This window comes from Puma concolor, chromosome A2 (genome assembly GCF_028749965.1).
Source record: "Puma concolor isolate L17-30 chromosome A2, mPumCon1.1.hap2, whole genome shotgun sequence".
NCBI lineage: Eukaryota > Metazoa > Chordata > Mammalia > Carnivora > Felidae > Puma > Puma concolor.
Window position 1 is genome coordinate 6,161,015 of NC_141668.1, and position 15,657 is coordinate 6,176,671.

The 15,657-nt window shown below is 54.4% G+C and overlaps 1 protein-coding gene across 4 annotated transcripts in view; it reads right to left on the bottom strand.

Moving 5' to 3' along the window:
* The window catches only part of AGAP3 (ArfGAP with GTPase domain, ankyrin repeat and PH domain 3), a 54,951-nt gene that overhangs the window by 33,416 nt on the left and 5,878 nt on the right, over nucleotides 1-15,657 (bottom strand). The window lies entirely within an intron of this gene.

Below are 15,657 nucleotides of genomic sequence, written 5' to 3' on the forward strand. Positions count from 1 at the left end.
TGGGAGCAAGGCCGCAGGAGGACAGCGGCGAGGGCCACACCCAGAGCTGCGGCGGCTGGATGGTCTCTAGCAAGCTCTGTCCCCTCTGAGCGGGCCTCTGGGTGGGGGGCTGGGGAGGCCACGAAGAGGGAGACACTCTAGACTAGGCTGGCCCACGGCCTCCCCAACAACGCACCATTCCCACCGTTAATGGGGGACACGGCCCTCTTTAAGGGTCAGGAACTGTCCACTGAGACGCACAGCGGCAGCTTCGTCACTGTGTGCGTGGACACTCATCCCTCTCAGGTGCTTTTCTGCTGCGTTTACTGCTCCCCCACTAGACCTCGGGCCGGCACGCAGGAGACACGCAATGGTTGAATGAATGAATGAATGAATGCATGCATGCATGCATGCATGCTAAGCACGAATTGCATACCCTGACTTTCATTCTCCTTGTGAGGAGGGAGGCAGACTTAGACGGTCCCTGGCTGGGACAGTCCGCTAAGGAGATAAATGACAGCCCAAATCATCTGCAAAGACTGCCGGTCGAGAGACGTGGGGTGCACTAAGACACAGGCTCTGGAGTTGAAAGAACTTTGTTCAAATTCAACCTCTGGACCCTGCTGGCTGCGTCTGTCCACAGTCACTTGAACCTCACTGGGCCTCGGGTTTTAGTCTATGAACCAGGAGTAATCCCATCTTGCCCCCTGACGTTGCTAGAATAGAAGACCAGTGCTGTCATTTGCGGAGGGTCCGACATGGTGCCTGGCGCAAAGCAGGTGATCGGTTAAGGAAGCCGTTCCTGCCGGCTGAGTGACAGCGTGGAGAGTCCTGTCGGAAGCAGGCACAATTTCAACTGGTGCCAGCTTTCTTCCACTCGGGAACCTAATTGGACACACCAGCAGTTACACATCAGCACAGGCCTGTCCGTTTGCTAGCTCGCTCTCTCTCTTCTCCGCAAGATGCAGACCTCGGAGATCCCTGGGGCCCTGCTGGATCCCGTCTTTCTCTGAACACCTGATGAAAGCTGTCATGGGCTGCGCTGTCCCCCCCCCCCGCCCCCCCCACTTGTATTATGAAGTCCTAACCCCCAGTGCTCTGGAATGTGACCTTATTTGGAAATAGGGTGCTTGCAAATGTAACTAGCCAAGATGAGGTCACACCAGAGTAGGGTGGGTCCCAACTCCCCTATGACTGCTGTTCTTATGAATAGGGGAAATGTGGACATGGGGGCAGTGATGGAGAGAGAAGATGATGTACAGAGACACAGGAAGAAGACGGCTGTCTACAGGCTGAGGAGAGGACAGAGGCCTGGAACAGACCCTCCTGAGTGCCATCACAGGAGTCACCGCGGCTGCCTGCCCACTCCCGCATCTCAGACTTCCGGCCTCCAGACCATAAAAATGAATGTGCTGTGGTGCCGTGTGACGGCAGCCCAGGAGACGGACAAGAGCTAGACCCAAGATGGTGGGCTCCAGGGGCCCAGGCAGGTGTGACTGCACAGAAGCCAGCTCCTGTCCCCAGGCCCTCCCAGGGTTGCACAGAGGAACTAGGAGCTCCGCCCCCATAGCCCAAGGTCAGGGTCTCAGGGAGCTCACCAGTGGCTGCGTTCCCCACCACCCCGTGGAGAAGTGGAGAGGATCAAGGGGACAGTGGGGGTTGGGGGCAAAGGGAGGAACCCAAGACCACCCCCTGCGGGGCAGTTGGCCAGCCCGGAAATGGCCTTCTAGCACCCAGCTAGCTACTGGATAGCAGTTTCCTCGTTTTCTTTCTGTCCACAAACTCTGCGCGAGGCTCAGTACCTCTGTGCGCCCTCCTGACCTCCCGGACCAGCCTCCTGACCTTGCTCTGCCTGGCCACATCCTAAAACCCTAAGAGAGACCCAGACAGATACTGCTCCCCCCGCTCAGACCGAGAAAGAGCCACAGGGCTGTCTGAGGACCGTGGGCCCCGAGCACGCTGCGCTCTGCCCAGACAAGTCCTCTGCCTTCCAACCAGTGTGCTTGTGCCATATCACCTCGTCTCCTCCCTGTGACCCTGCGGGGGCAGGGGCGTGGCACTTGCCTCGCTGCCTTGTTCTGGCGCCCGGGGAGGTGGGGGGGGGACACTGGGGACTCCAGACTCACAACGTACCACAGTGTGCGCTTCCTAATGGCTCCTTGCCTTTCCATCCCAATTTTGACACGTTTCCTACATTTCACGTGTCTTCCAAAGTGTTCTCTTCCTTCAGAACTGAGCAATGGTCCGGCCCAAGTCCCAGGAGCTAACAATCTGCTTCTTCCAGTCCCCTGGCTTCCAAGGGCAGTCAGTTAATGAGATTTTCATTCCTTAGCAGCAGGAGCTGGGCTTATTTGTGTTCACCCGATTTTTACAAAAGTAAAATATCTTGGGGCGCCTAGGTGGCTCAGTCGGTTAAGCGTCCGACTTTGGCTCAGGTCACAATCTCGCAGTCCGTGAGCTTGAGCCCCGCGTCGGGCTCTGGGCTGATGGCTCACAGCCTGGAGCCTGCTTCTGATTCTGTGTTTCCCTCTCTCTCTGCCCCTCCCCCATTCATGCTCTGTCTCTGTCTCAAAAATTAAAAAAAAAAAAATGAAAATAAAAAAAAAAAACTTAAAAAAAAATATCTTGGGGCCTCTGGGTGGCTCAGTCAAGCGCCAGACTTCAGCTCAGGGCATGATCTTGTGATTTGTGAGTTCGAGGCCCACATCAGGCTCTCAGCTGTCGGCACAGAGCCCACTTTGGATCCGCTGTCCACCCCCCTTCTCTCTCTCTCTCTGCCCCTCCTGTGCATGTGCACTGGCACTCTCTCTCTCTCAAAATAAATAAATAAAACCTTAAAAAATTAGAAAAATGTATCTTACTAAAGGAAAGAATGGATGAAGTATAATAATTGCACAAATTCGGCTCCAAAATGGAGGCGCCACAGAAAGTGAACTGCTAGCAGGTGCCCCACTGCCACTGACCCCACCCAGGGAGCTCAGGTGCACAGGGGTAAGTTCAGGGCCCAAAGGAAAGGAGGCTGCGGGGTACTGTACCCTAAAGGGGAAAAAAAAAGAAAGGCTTGGGTAGTCCAGTTTTGTTTTAATGTTTATATACTGGGGCGCCTGGGTGGCTCAGTGGGTTAAGCCTCCAACTCTTGATTTCAGCTCAGGTCATGATCTCACAGTTGGTGGGACAGAGCCCTGCATCAGTCTCTGTGCTGATGACTCAGAGCCTGCCTGGGATTCTCTCTTTCTTTCTTTCCCTCTCTCTCTCTCTCTCTCTCTCTCTGCCCTTCAACTCAAGCTCACACCCACTCTCTCTCAAAATAAACAAACAAACATTTTGGGGGAAAAAAAGAAACAATGCTTATTTATTTTGAGAGCGAGAACAGGCACATGCATGCACAGGGGAGGGGCAGAGAGAGGGGGAGAGGGAAAACCCCAAGCAGGCCCCATGCTCAGTGCAGAGCCCGACAGGGGTTCGATCCCACGACGAGGAAATGATGACCTGAGCCAATATCAAGAAATGGACGCTTAACCGGCTAAGCCACCCGGGTGCCCCGAGAGGCCAGTTTTAAACAGAAGTTTAAAAGTGTCTGAATTCCCCTTACAGATTTTGAAGGCAAGGCAGGTAACTTCCTCAGGAGGTGGGGCCTATGCTGAGACCCAGGCTCTAGCCCATTCCCAAGGCCACACCTGCCCAGTGCGGGGGCGGGGGGGGGGGTGGGGGGTCCTGCATGGGCTCCCGTGGAAGGTAACTGAAAGCAGGACCTGGACAGGGAGATCACCTCCCTCCACCCCTGCCAGTTCCCAGACCCTGCAGCCCTCTCTCAGCATCCCTAGCTGGACTTGTCTCTGCTGTCGAAGCTAGTATCTGATCTGCTCTCACTTCACCAGGTCCTGGGCTCCTGGACATACACAGGCCAGCCCTGCAGACAGTGGAGCCACCTTCGGTACCCTCTACACCCAAGGCAGCAGCCACATGGGACGCCACCGGTCACCTGATCATAAGAGCCACTTATTGAACACAAGTAAGCCACACTGAGCACCTCACACACACTGACCCGCACAACAACCCTCTGGGAAAGGTAGTTAATCTCCCCAACTTACAGATGTGAAATCTGAGGCACAGACGTCACACAGCCTGAGGTCACCAGCTAGCAGTGGCTGAAGCTGGCATTCCAACCCGGGCCCTCTGACTGGCCCCGAAGCCGGGTGGCCCGGCCAGATTTCTGCAGACACGGGCCGACCTGGGCCCAGAGCTCATCCTGCGGGGAGCCCCTGCCTGTCTTCCGTTCTGGGTCCTCGCATCAGCGAAGACCAGCCCTGCCCTCCCTAGCAAGGGCCCTCCCTCCAAAAAGGCCCCCCAACTTCCTCCTTCCCTACCTTCCAAACTAACTCCTGCCCCAGTCTCACTGCCTCAGTCAGAGCCTGCCTGATCCAGGCTCTGGAGCTACACCTCTTGAGAGAGGGGGGCAGGGAGAGAGAGAGAGAGGTGGCACTTACAAAGGAGAAAGCCGCCTCGAATGATTACTTCTAACAGGCAAAGGGAGGCTGTTTGGGGCTGATGAGCCCTTGGCCCATATGATTTTCATGCCGCGTAGACAGCGCCACAGAGAGGCTGGGGCTGCGGGTCAGGAAGGAGACGAGTCCATGAGAACACCCTCCCGAGTTGAAGATGCTTTCCTCCCCTGGGGGAGCGCAAGCTTTCTGAGCTGAGTGTCTTACTCCCCACCAGCCCTGCAGGGTGCCTGCTGCCTCACTTCTGCCCACACCTGGAGGTGGTGCCCAAGCCCCGTGCCAGCCCACATGCAGAAGGGACACGGGGCGCCTCAGCATACCCTCCTCGCGCCCCTCGCTGCCCAAAGGCCCTGGTTACCCACACTCGACAGTGTGGGGGGCGGGGGAGGCAGGGGGGGAAGGGGGGAGCCAGGGGACGCCCATCAGCTACTGCTGCAGGGAAGGGGGGAGGCGGGAAGCAATATGCAGCAAGGCTTGTCGGATTTCCAGGCAGAAAAAGGATCAATAGGTCCAACTACGTAAAAATACAAGATCCAGAACAATTACAAATTCTAAGTACCCAACGAAAAATAGAATTAAAGGGAAATCAAACCTGGGGCGGGGGGGGAAACAAGGTGACCGTGTCAATGGGTTAATATCACAAACGTTGCTTAAAAAACAGGGCGCCTGGGTGGCTCACTCGGTTGAGTGTCCAACTTCGGTTCAGGTCATGAGTTCGAGCCCTGAGTCGGGCTCTCTGCTGTCAGCATGGAACCCGCTTCCGAGCCTCTGTCCCTGCCTTTTTGTGCCCCTCCCCCACTTGCCCACTCATGAGCATGTGCTCTCAGACTCTCTCTCAAAAATAAACATTAAAAAAAAAAAAAAAAACACAGGGGAGCCTGGGTGGCTCAGTCAGTTGAGCGTCCGACTTCAGCTAGGTCATGATCTCACACTCCGTGAGTTCGAGCCCCACGTCAGGCTCTGTGCTGACAGCTCAGAGCCTGGAGCCCGCTTCGGATTCTGTGTCTCCCCCTCTCTCTGCCCCTCCCCTGCTCATGCTCTGTCTCTCTCTGTCTCAAAAATAAATAAAAACATTAAAAAAAATTGCAAAATGTCTGTTTTATTCACTCTGCTGTCCAAAACGTTTACAGGGAGCACACGACTTTTGTAAAAGGAAAACGAAAGGGAAGCAGCCAGAAGGCTGTTACGCTTGGGGGTCAGAGCTGCACGAGGAAAGGAAAGCCGGTTCACCAGAAACACAGGCGAGTCTGCGCTCTGCTGGCTGCTCGCTCGGCCCCCCAAAGCCCTGCTCTGGCCAGCCCCCAGCCCCAACATCTGCAGCTGCTCTGGGGTCACCACGCATTCTAACGAGGACTCACAAGAGCCTTCTTCCAAGCCCGGCTCTGGGTGAGACACAAGATAAGAAAGCGAGCTAGGGCTAGTACATATAGCAAATGTACCATTTCCATCTTCTTAAAATTAAAAAAAAAAAAAAAATTAACGTGTATTTATTTTTGAGAAAGACAGAGAGAGAGAGCACGAGCGGGAGAGGGGCAGAGAAAGAAGGAGACACAGAATCTGAAGCAGGCACCAGCCTCTGAGCCATTAGCACAGAGCCCGACGCGGGGCTCGAACTCACTAACTGTGAGATCGTACATGGCCTGAGATGAAGTCACCCAGGCGCCCCTTAAAATTTTACTTGAGGGTATAAAACCGCTTTCACAACACACTCAAAAACTGCTTTTGGCCCCCTGCCCCTTTCCTTTGGGGGGAAGTTTCCAGAATGAGTATCCAGCCCCCCACTACCTCAAAAGGACTGGGCCTCCAGCCCTGCACCGAACTGTGCCAGCGGCTTCCAGAATGCTCTTGTACCACCCCCCGCTGTGGACTCAGTTCTCGTTCACCCTGGTTTGTTACCACCTTCACGTGTCACGGTGCATACTCACCACCCTTATCCAACCATTCCCCTATTCGACGGCATCCTGGTGGCTTCCTTTTTTAATTTTTTAAGCCACTACAAGCTTCTTCTTTCCATGGGCTACAGGCCCAAAAGTAGGACAGTTGTGTTCAAAGGCAGATGAGTTTTTCGTGTAAATGGATCGTGTTTGACGGCTTCTCCAAACAGCAACTCATCGACCCAATCTCCTACGAGCGAGGCGGCCCGACAGCGGCCCTCCGGCCAGCATCGATGGCTATGCGCTGGCCGCCTGCTGTCAGACAGGGGAGCCCAGGACCTCGCTCTTCTGATCTGGGTCCCCGATGACTCATGAGGTTAAGCATCTTTTCATGATTACCAACAACGCTCACCTCCTCTTCTCTGAAGTGTCTTTCTGGCCCTGTGCTCTCCCCATTTGTCTTTGGAATTTTAAAAATCTTTTTCTTAACGGTTCGCGGGAACTCTGTATCACAGGCATCGTAAGCATTTAACTGGCATATGGACACGGCAAGCAAACTCTCCTACTCTAGTCCACAGAAACGTAATTAAATCTGTTAATTTTGTAATGGATTCTATTAGAACGTCTGAACAACAACAACAGCAAAAATCCGTGAAACGGCGATCATAAAAAGAGGCGGGCTGGGGCGAAGCTCTGCTCGATCGAAGATTAATGCCAGCTAGGACTCGCAGAAGGAACACGTGCCTGAGAAAATCAGCCCGTGGCCACCCTAACACAACCGATGCAGGCGAGGATCGCTGGTGCCTGCGAACCAGCCCCAGAGAGGCTGAGGTCCCTGCAGGCAGCTTACTTCCAAGGTGCTCAAGCCCCAGCCCACTTTGCAACTACTGGACGGGAGGAAATGGCCCCTCCAGACTGTTCCCTCCTCGGCATCACTAACAGCAGGGCCAGATGTGACCCAATAGGGGGTAACCCTGTCAACAGGGTTTAACCTGGATCTCATCAACCCCCAGACCTCACTCCAGGTCCTGGGCGGCACGAGGGGGCGGGGGCGGGGGGCGGGGGGAAGAGAGGAAGAACGTCGATACAGCCAACCAGCAACAGCATCTGAATCCGGGGCACGGACCGGACCCGCTACAAGAAATCTGACCCAGCCTCTTCAAAGGCCGCGTGGTGGGGAAAAAAGCATCTTGATGGATCCTGTTCCATCCCGATCCCATCCCGATTTGGAAAGACAAAAAGGTTACGGAAGGTATCTGGGGGTAACTGAGGAAATTTGGTTATGGGTGAGCTCTCAAGTGATGTCAGACAATTCTTGCTCATTCTCTCGGGTAGGACACTAGTATTTTGTGACGTGGAGGAATGTGTCAGCGCTAGGAGATGCCAGCTGAAGCACCACCCCGTCGACAGCTGCTGACCGCTCCCATCACCAAAAAGAATGTGAGGCGGGGAGGAGAGAGAGGAAGGAGCAAATGTACGTTGTTGTTGTTGTTTTTAAGTTTATTTGTTTATTTTGAGAGAGAGAGGGAGCGCACAGGCAGGTGAGGGGCAGAGAGAAGGAGAGCCAGAATCCCAAGCAGGCTCCACACCATCAGCACAGAGCCTGATGTGGGGCTTGAACTCACAAATTGCGAGATCATGACCTGAGTGGAAACCAACAGTCAGACCACGAACCAACTGAGCCACCCAGGCGCCCTGCACACGTGTTAAAATGTTAACGATGCCTTTGGCGGTGGTCATTTTTCAAAATAAAAAGCTGGGGGGGTGGGGAATCTGTCAGGTCTTTTCCTTTATAAATTCTAGGTTTCCTATCTGGCTTAAGAGGATCCCTCTTATCCCCAGAAGAGATAATATTCTTTAAATTTTATCCCGTGTTTTATTTAAATTTACTTATTTATTTTTTTAACGTTTAATTATTTTTCACAGAGAGACAGGGGGTGAGTGGGGAAAGAGCAGAGAGAAAGGAAGACAGAATCTGAAGCAGGCTCCAGGCTCTAAGCTGTCAGTACACAGACCAACACGGGGCTCGAACCCATGAACCGTGAGATCTGAGCCGAAGTCAGACACTCAATCAACTGAGCCACCCAGGCACCCCCTCCCGTGTTGTAAAATCTTTCTCCGTTTCATGGCGCAGCCGCATATGCTGGCCGAGAGCACAGGCTCTGAGACCAGCCTTCCGGGGTCAGGTCCTGCCTCCGCCATCATCTGGGGGCCACGCTGGGCACATGCCTTTCCATCTCCCTGCCCCCACCTGCAGGATGGGGGTCACACTCACCCTGTAGGGATGTCCAGAGAATGACCAGGAGGCGCGCGGGGCGGTGCCTGGCATGTAAGGAGAACCATCGGCCAGTTAACCTTTTCAGTACCGTTCTTTCCGAGATCCCAGATCTCATCCTGCCGCCCTTAACGTAGAACCCCATAGAACCCTGCAGCTCCCCGCACCGCTGCAAGAGCCGTCAATCTTGCCGCGTTTGCAGCACAAACACAAAGTGCCAGAGTGTGGGGTGGCACATTTGAATAGTTGAAAAACACACTACGCCAGCAATTTTCATAATCAAACCACTATTCCAGTAAAACAGTGTCTCGCCGTGCCTATCAAAGCAGCCAGGCTTGCCTGGTACCCACTCGGCCGCCCTTCCACACCAGGTCACCGTGCACAAACCCCATCACGGCCTGAGGCACGCACGCTTGCAGGAGACACAATTTTTCTTCGGTGGCGGCTCAACGAAACAGCCGAGGCCACTGAGATGAGGGAAGGCCTCTGCTCGGGGCCTCACCCACGGTCACCCTGTCAAGCCACCCACCAGTGAGAGTCACACAGTGTGGACCAGTTCAGGGCTATCTCTCCGCCAGTACTTGGCTCCTTCCCCACCTCCGCCTGGCACGGGCCTGATGGAGGCAGGGCCACACTCCCATACTTCCCAGGGAAGCTTCCTTACTGGACAGGAATGGCATTTCAGGCCTGAGCCAGCGGACCCGTCAGAAGCATACAGAGCAAGCACGACACCCATGTTTTCAGTGATCTCGCAGCTCTGACACATCTCTGACCCCTCGGGGAGGAGCGTGAACTCCAAGAGGGAGGACAGAGAACCAGGCATGCCTCCTCCCGCCCGCTGTCACTCCACGAAGGTCCAGAGCCAGGCCCAAGCCAGCGGAGAGCCAGCTCCGCAGACTCCAGTGGGAGACCCCTCCCCACCCTCCTGCCAGAGAGAAGACACAGGCCTCAGAACGAGGACACCTGGTCTCCACCATAAATGGCCTCCCAACTTTTGGCCCTGCTCCTCAGGCCAGCAGGGGCCCACACGGCCAGGAGAGGGCCCCTTGGGCAGCACCATGGCCCCAGAGCAGGACAGAGCACAGTGATACAGGTAGGAGGCTCCCTGAAGGACCGCCAGTGCCCAGCAGGGCTCCTGGGCTGGCTACAGAGCAGGGAGGCCCCCTGGTTGTTGGCCAAGCATTCTCTGGAAGTGACAGCAGGGCTCTGTGCCCACAGGGGAAGCAGATACCAGCTTATGACACAGGCCAGCTGGGGTAAGAACACCAACCGCTCTAGGCCCTGTGAGGATCGAGGGCCTCAAACTGAAAGGGTGGGCCTTGGAGCTGGACAGACCAGGTTTAGACCCCAGCTGGCCAAGCACCTCCATGAGGCTCTCTTCCCAAGACTACTCGGGGTCCAGGGGGAAAGGTGCAGAGCCCCGAGGCCCCAGCCGGCAGGGGGACTGGGGCCCAGGAAATGACAAGAGAACCTATTAACCTAGTTCAGGACAGGGTCTCCTTCCCAACAGTGCTGAGGCTCGGGAGGATGAGAGGCCTACGAGATGACAGCCTCTGTCTCCTTGGGTTGGCTCGGAGGTGTCCCATCGAAGCTATCACAAAGGGATGCCCGGCCCACCCCATCCGCAGGTTCCCTAGTGGCTCTCTGGACGAAGAATCCAGGCCCTTCCTGCCATTAGAAGAGCAGAGGGGTAAAAGGAACCTAGCATTTATTGCTGCAATAAACGGGATATACCTTCCTGGGTGTGGTCCAGGATAACCTCACCCCCGAGCAGGGAGCAGGGGGGCGCCTCCTTTCCACAGGAGGAGAGTGGGCTGAGACAGACCAAGGGAGCCAACCGAGAACTATGGGCTAATGCGGGGCTTTACTCTGTGCCACACGTCTTCCAACTGCATACACGTTTACAAAGTTTCTGCTAGAATATATATATTCCGCTATTCATACACACACACACACACACACACACACACACGCCATAAATTAAAGGCAAAACATAAACCAGGAAAGCCTACAAAAACAGCCCCTGCCTAAAATGCCAGACACGGTGAAGAGAATATTGTGACATTTGCTGGTTCCGTGTAGCATCTTGGCACCACCGCCATGGGTCATGGCTGAAGGGGAGGTGACGAGCAGGATGGCCCAGGCCACCTCTCCTCTTGTGAGCTGGAAGGAGGTCACCATGAGGCAAAAAAGCCTGGAGGCCAAACCGGGCCCGGCTGCTAACCAGTGACCTTGAATCCTGGGTCAGTGGCTTCCGCCCTCCTGGCCTGCACCAAGACTGGGCTCGTCCTTCTCCGACTGTGCCCCAGGCCGCGCAATCAGCACCCTATTCCCTGACTGGGTGCACCTCCCCGGCCGGCGCTCCGTCTGACGTTGTGTAAAGCTGACAGGCAGAAGGCCACCTAGTCCACAGATTGGGCCGTTCACGTGACCCCCTCCACCAGCAGCTCACTAGTCCGCACTTGAGAACCTGCGGGCCCGTCCTGCGGAGACGAAAGGAGCCCGGGGAAGTGTCATGGCCCTTCCCCGCCCGCCTTTCTTCCCTCACCCGAAATTCAGGATTACCCTCCAGGTCCAGGCGACAGAGAGGCAAGGGGCTGAGAGGGGACGCAAGGAGGGCCGAGCAGCAGCCGCATGGGATGCGGAGGCCAAACCAAAGTGACGTGAGCTACACCGAGGCCTGCGGCCAACCCACCGGTAACAAGGCACTGCCCACCAGGGGCCCCCGACGCACCCATTTATCTCCCAAGAGGGGGCCTGGGTTCACACCCCCCCCTTCCATCCTTGCACAAAACCGCAGGAGTGCGTGAGACCCCGTGACATGAAAAAGTTTGTGGTGGTGCTCCCACAACAGCAGGCCGCTTGAGATTTTAAGAAAAACGCACAGCGACAAAAACCTACTGCAAATCCAGTAGGATCTGTTTGCGATCTCAGTGGATCTGTTGGCGATCAATCACCGCGGCCGTGGCAGGTGCTCAGGAAGTCCGTGCCTGTGGACTGGCTGCTTGAAAGTTTTAAATACAGTAGAACCTTGGTTTGCGAGCATAATCTCTTCCGGAAACATGCTTGTCATCCAAAGCGGTCGCACATCAAAGCGCATTTCAAGAACCATTGGCTCAGTTGTGATCCTGCGACGTTCGGGGTCACGTACAACGTATTGCAAGACATCACTTGTCTATTAAGTTAACATTTAACAGAAATGTTTGCTTGTCTTTCGGAACACTCGCAGAACAAGTTACTCGCAATCCAAGGTTTTACTGTACAATACTTTAGAAAGCTGAATCCGAAAGGATATACCCCCTCTGCATTCACTTTTTACAACAAACAGGTGTTCTTTTGCTTATTATGGGCTAAAATTCAAGATGTTCTTCCAACACTATGGCCACGGCCCCCCCTCATGGTTACTGAGCCCTCCCCCCTCGGCCTGTCCAAATGGAGCCGTGCTGAGGGCGGAGCTTGGAGACAGGACGAAAAAAGAATGTAAAATACCCCATTAATAATTTTTCATCCTGATCACATGTGGAAATGATTATTATTTCAAATATACTGGGTTCAATAAAATATAGTATTAAATTAACTTCACCTTGGGGGGGGGTTACCTTTTATTTTTAAAGTTTATTTATTTATTTTTAAATTTTTTTTTTTCCAACGTTTTTTATTTATTTTTGGGACAGAGAGAGACAGAGCATGAACGGGGGAGGGGCAGAGAGAGAGGGAGACACAGAATCGGAAACAGGCTCCAGGCTCCGAGCCATCAGCCCAGAGCCCGACGCGGGGCTCGAACTCACGGACCGTGAGATCGTGACCTGGCTGAAGTCGGACGCTTAACCGACTGCGCCACCCAGGCGCCCCTATTTATTTATTTTGAGAGAGAGAGAGAATGCAGAGGAGGGACAGAGAGAGAGAATCCCAAGCAGGTGCCACACCGTTATTGGGGAGCCTGATGTGGGGCTCAATCCTATGAACCCCAAGATCAAGACCTGAGCTGAAATCAAGAGTCGGAGGCTTAAATGACTGAGCCCAAGCGCCCACCGCCCTTTTTTTTTTTTTTAACCTTTCTTAATATGGCTACTTGAAGATTTCAGCCGACACGTGGGACTCACATGTGTAACTGGGCAGTGCTGAATTACAGCAAACACTTGAATCGACAGGCAAACAATCAAATGAAGGCCATGCTGGATGGCCATGTGACACTCACTGTGACAAACTGCGGTCCAGGGTCTGGACCCCTCAGCCAGAGCCTCGGACAAATCCTGAGGTGGCTCCCCGCTCCGGGGCCTGCCAGGCTATACCAGCTCGCCCCAATCTCCGCCCCTCCAGAGTCCGAGCTACAGGAGGAGCCCCAGACCGCGGGCACCGCGCACCGTGCACTCACTCTCGTGCCCTCACTTAGTCGCCACCCCCACCCTGGAAATCGTGACAGGGCCTGCCAATCGAGGAGCCCTTCCGAGGGAGTGGTGCCGCTCTAAAAGCTTTGCAGGCATTAACCGACTTCCTTCTCACACCTACACGACGAAACGGGTGCTTGTTAACCTTATTTTGGCAACGTGGAAGCCAAGACACAGAGAGGTTAAGAGACTCACCAAAGGTCACACAGCTACCAACTGGTTCAGCCTGGGATTCAAATCCAGGCATTGTGGTTCCAGAACCAGGTCTGTGCCCCACACAGGCCCCTTCACACTCGAGGGGCCTGTTTAACAAAAAAATCCTCACGGCCGGGAAGCTCGTCGGCCCCTCCCTGGAAGGTACGTACCAGCAGCAGAGGGAAGAGAGGGAGCCCCGAGTGGGGTCCAGACCTCCTGGTCTCGCCCGCCCCACCTCGCACACAGTCACACACGCCCCGAGAGGCCATGGCTGGGCTTGAATCCCACTCTGTGAGCTTGGGCTCTGGGTTTGCAAGCCATCAAAACATCAAATTAAAAGGCAAAAGAGAAACCGGTGGAGGCGGGATCACCAACAGTGGCAAGGAGGGGTGCCGACTGACAAGAAAGAGAAAGAAAAACACCCGCTATAAACAAGCACAAAAACAGAGGCACGTCCCTCTGAAGCCATGCGGTGTCGGGCCGCTCTCAGCGCCCAGAGCACAGCCTGGTCAGCCCGGCTCAGGGTCTGGGGCGGGGGGCCCAGGCGCTGCCTGAGAGATGGAGGCACACAAACGTTCACTTCAGAAAAATCTCCATTAAGAAATTAAAACCATCTGACATACAGTATGAACAGAGGAAGGAACCAAGAGGAAGATGAACAAAGGATACGAACAGAATCGAACAAAATACAAATGACCTAGAAATTTTTTTAACGCTCTCACTAGTAATCAACTGAATATGAAATACAACAACCTAAAGTTTGTTTATTTGTTTTGGAGAGAGAGAGACAGAGAATCCTAAACAGGCTCCGAGCTGTCAGCCCAGAGCCCGACGTGGGGCTCGAACTCACGGACCGCGAGATCACGACCTGAGCCGAAGTCGGACGCTTAACCGGCTGAGCCACCCAAGCGCCCCATCCTGCAGCCTTTTAAAATAGCAGCCAAGTGGGGCGCCTGGGTGGCTCAGCCGGTTAAGCGTCCGACTTCGGGCTCTGGGCTGACAGCTCAGAGTCTGGAGCCTGCTTCCGATTCTGAGTCTCCCTGTCTCTCTGCCCCTCCCCCGCTCGCGCCCTTTCTCTCTCTCACTCTCTCTCTCTCTCTCCAAAATAAACATTAAAAAAAAAAAAAAAAGGCCAAGCAAGGAGTGACCTGCCAGTCACAGCCTGGCAGGAATGAGACCCCAAGTATCCCGAGTCCCCGACAGGGAGCTAACAGATGGACAGATGAACGCAGGGGCTCCCTTTCTACCAGTGGAGGCTTTTCCACAAACACACAAATCCCACCTTTGCCGAGAAATGCCAATAATATAAAATCAGCTCCTCTGTGACTGATTTGTGACAGCAGAGAACAGCTAGAGAACAGACCAGGAGGACAAGCATCAGGCAGGTAACAGTGGGCACCTCTAAGGGGCAGTGGGAGAGGGGGGTACGCGTGTTTCTTCTGCTTCCTTCCACATCTGAATTTGTTACACAAGCATGCGTGACTTTTGACGCTCACACATATGTTCAGCTGTTTTCAATGTTTAAATGTTTCTTTTTAAGTTTATTTATTTATTTTTGGAGAGAGAGAGTCTGCGGGTGCAAGCGCTGTCGGCACAGAGAGGGACGCGGGACTCAAACTCACACACTGCGAGATCGGGAGCTGAGCCGAGATCACGAGTCGGACGCTCAACCGACTGAGCCACCCAGGTGCCCCACAGTGTTTAAATATTTCTGAGTGTTTCCTGAGCAAGCATCTCTGTGCTATATGCAATCTCTGTGCTGCTCTTGGAGGGGAGAGACACCTCCCAGAGCCACCACTCAGTTGGGGATTCAAAACATCCAGAAGAAAACTACAGCAAGAGAGAGGGGCCCTAAGTTCCCCTTAAGTTACATCCTAAAAGTTTCCACGGGTTAAACTGGAGGTCAAAAAGCTTCCCTGAGAGGCGCCACAGGAAGGCTGACTGGCCAAAGCTCATCTAGTCCATCCATCCAAGGGAGGGAGCACCAGCCCCGCAGCTGGAAGACCAGTGTCTGGTACGGCCTTGGGAGAGTTACTCAATCCAGGTCCCAGGCTTCGCAAAATGGAAAAGGATACTTGCATACCTAGAAAGAGACCTGACAAGTGTTTGTTGCAAAAGCCCATGACCATATCCAGCGGGCAGGCGGGGAACGGTAACCAGGGCAACGCAGTACCAGCCAGTACCCACATCCTCAAAGCAGGTGCTCCAGGTTACCACCCTCCCCTGCTTCCATAACCCTAGGGCTCAGCTCCATGCCCCCAAATTAGCTCCCCTTTGCCCCTTGGCCTGGAAGTCAGGAGGAAGGCAATCCGGTTAAACTAATTTCAAGTTAGCTGCGTATTAAAAAGAGAATGAGGGTGAGGTGAGCGGAAGGTTCCCCGGATGGGTGTTCAGGGGATGCTGAATGAGGACACAGGAGTTCTCAGGGCCCAAGACTGCCCCTG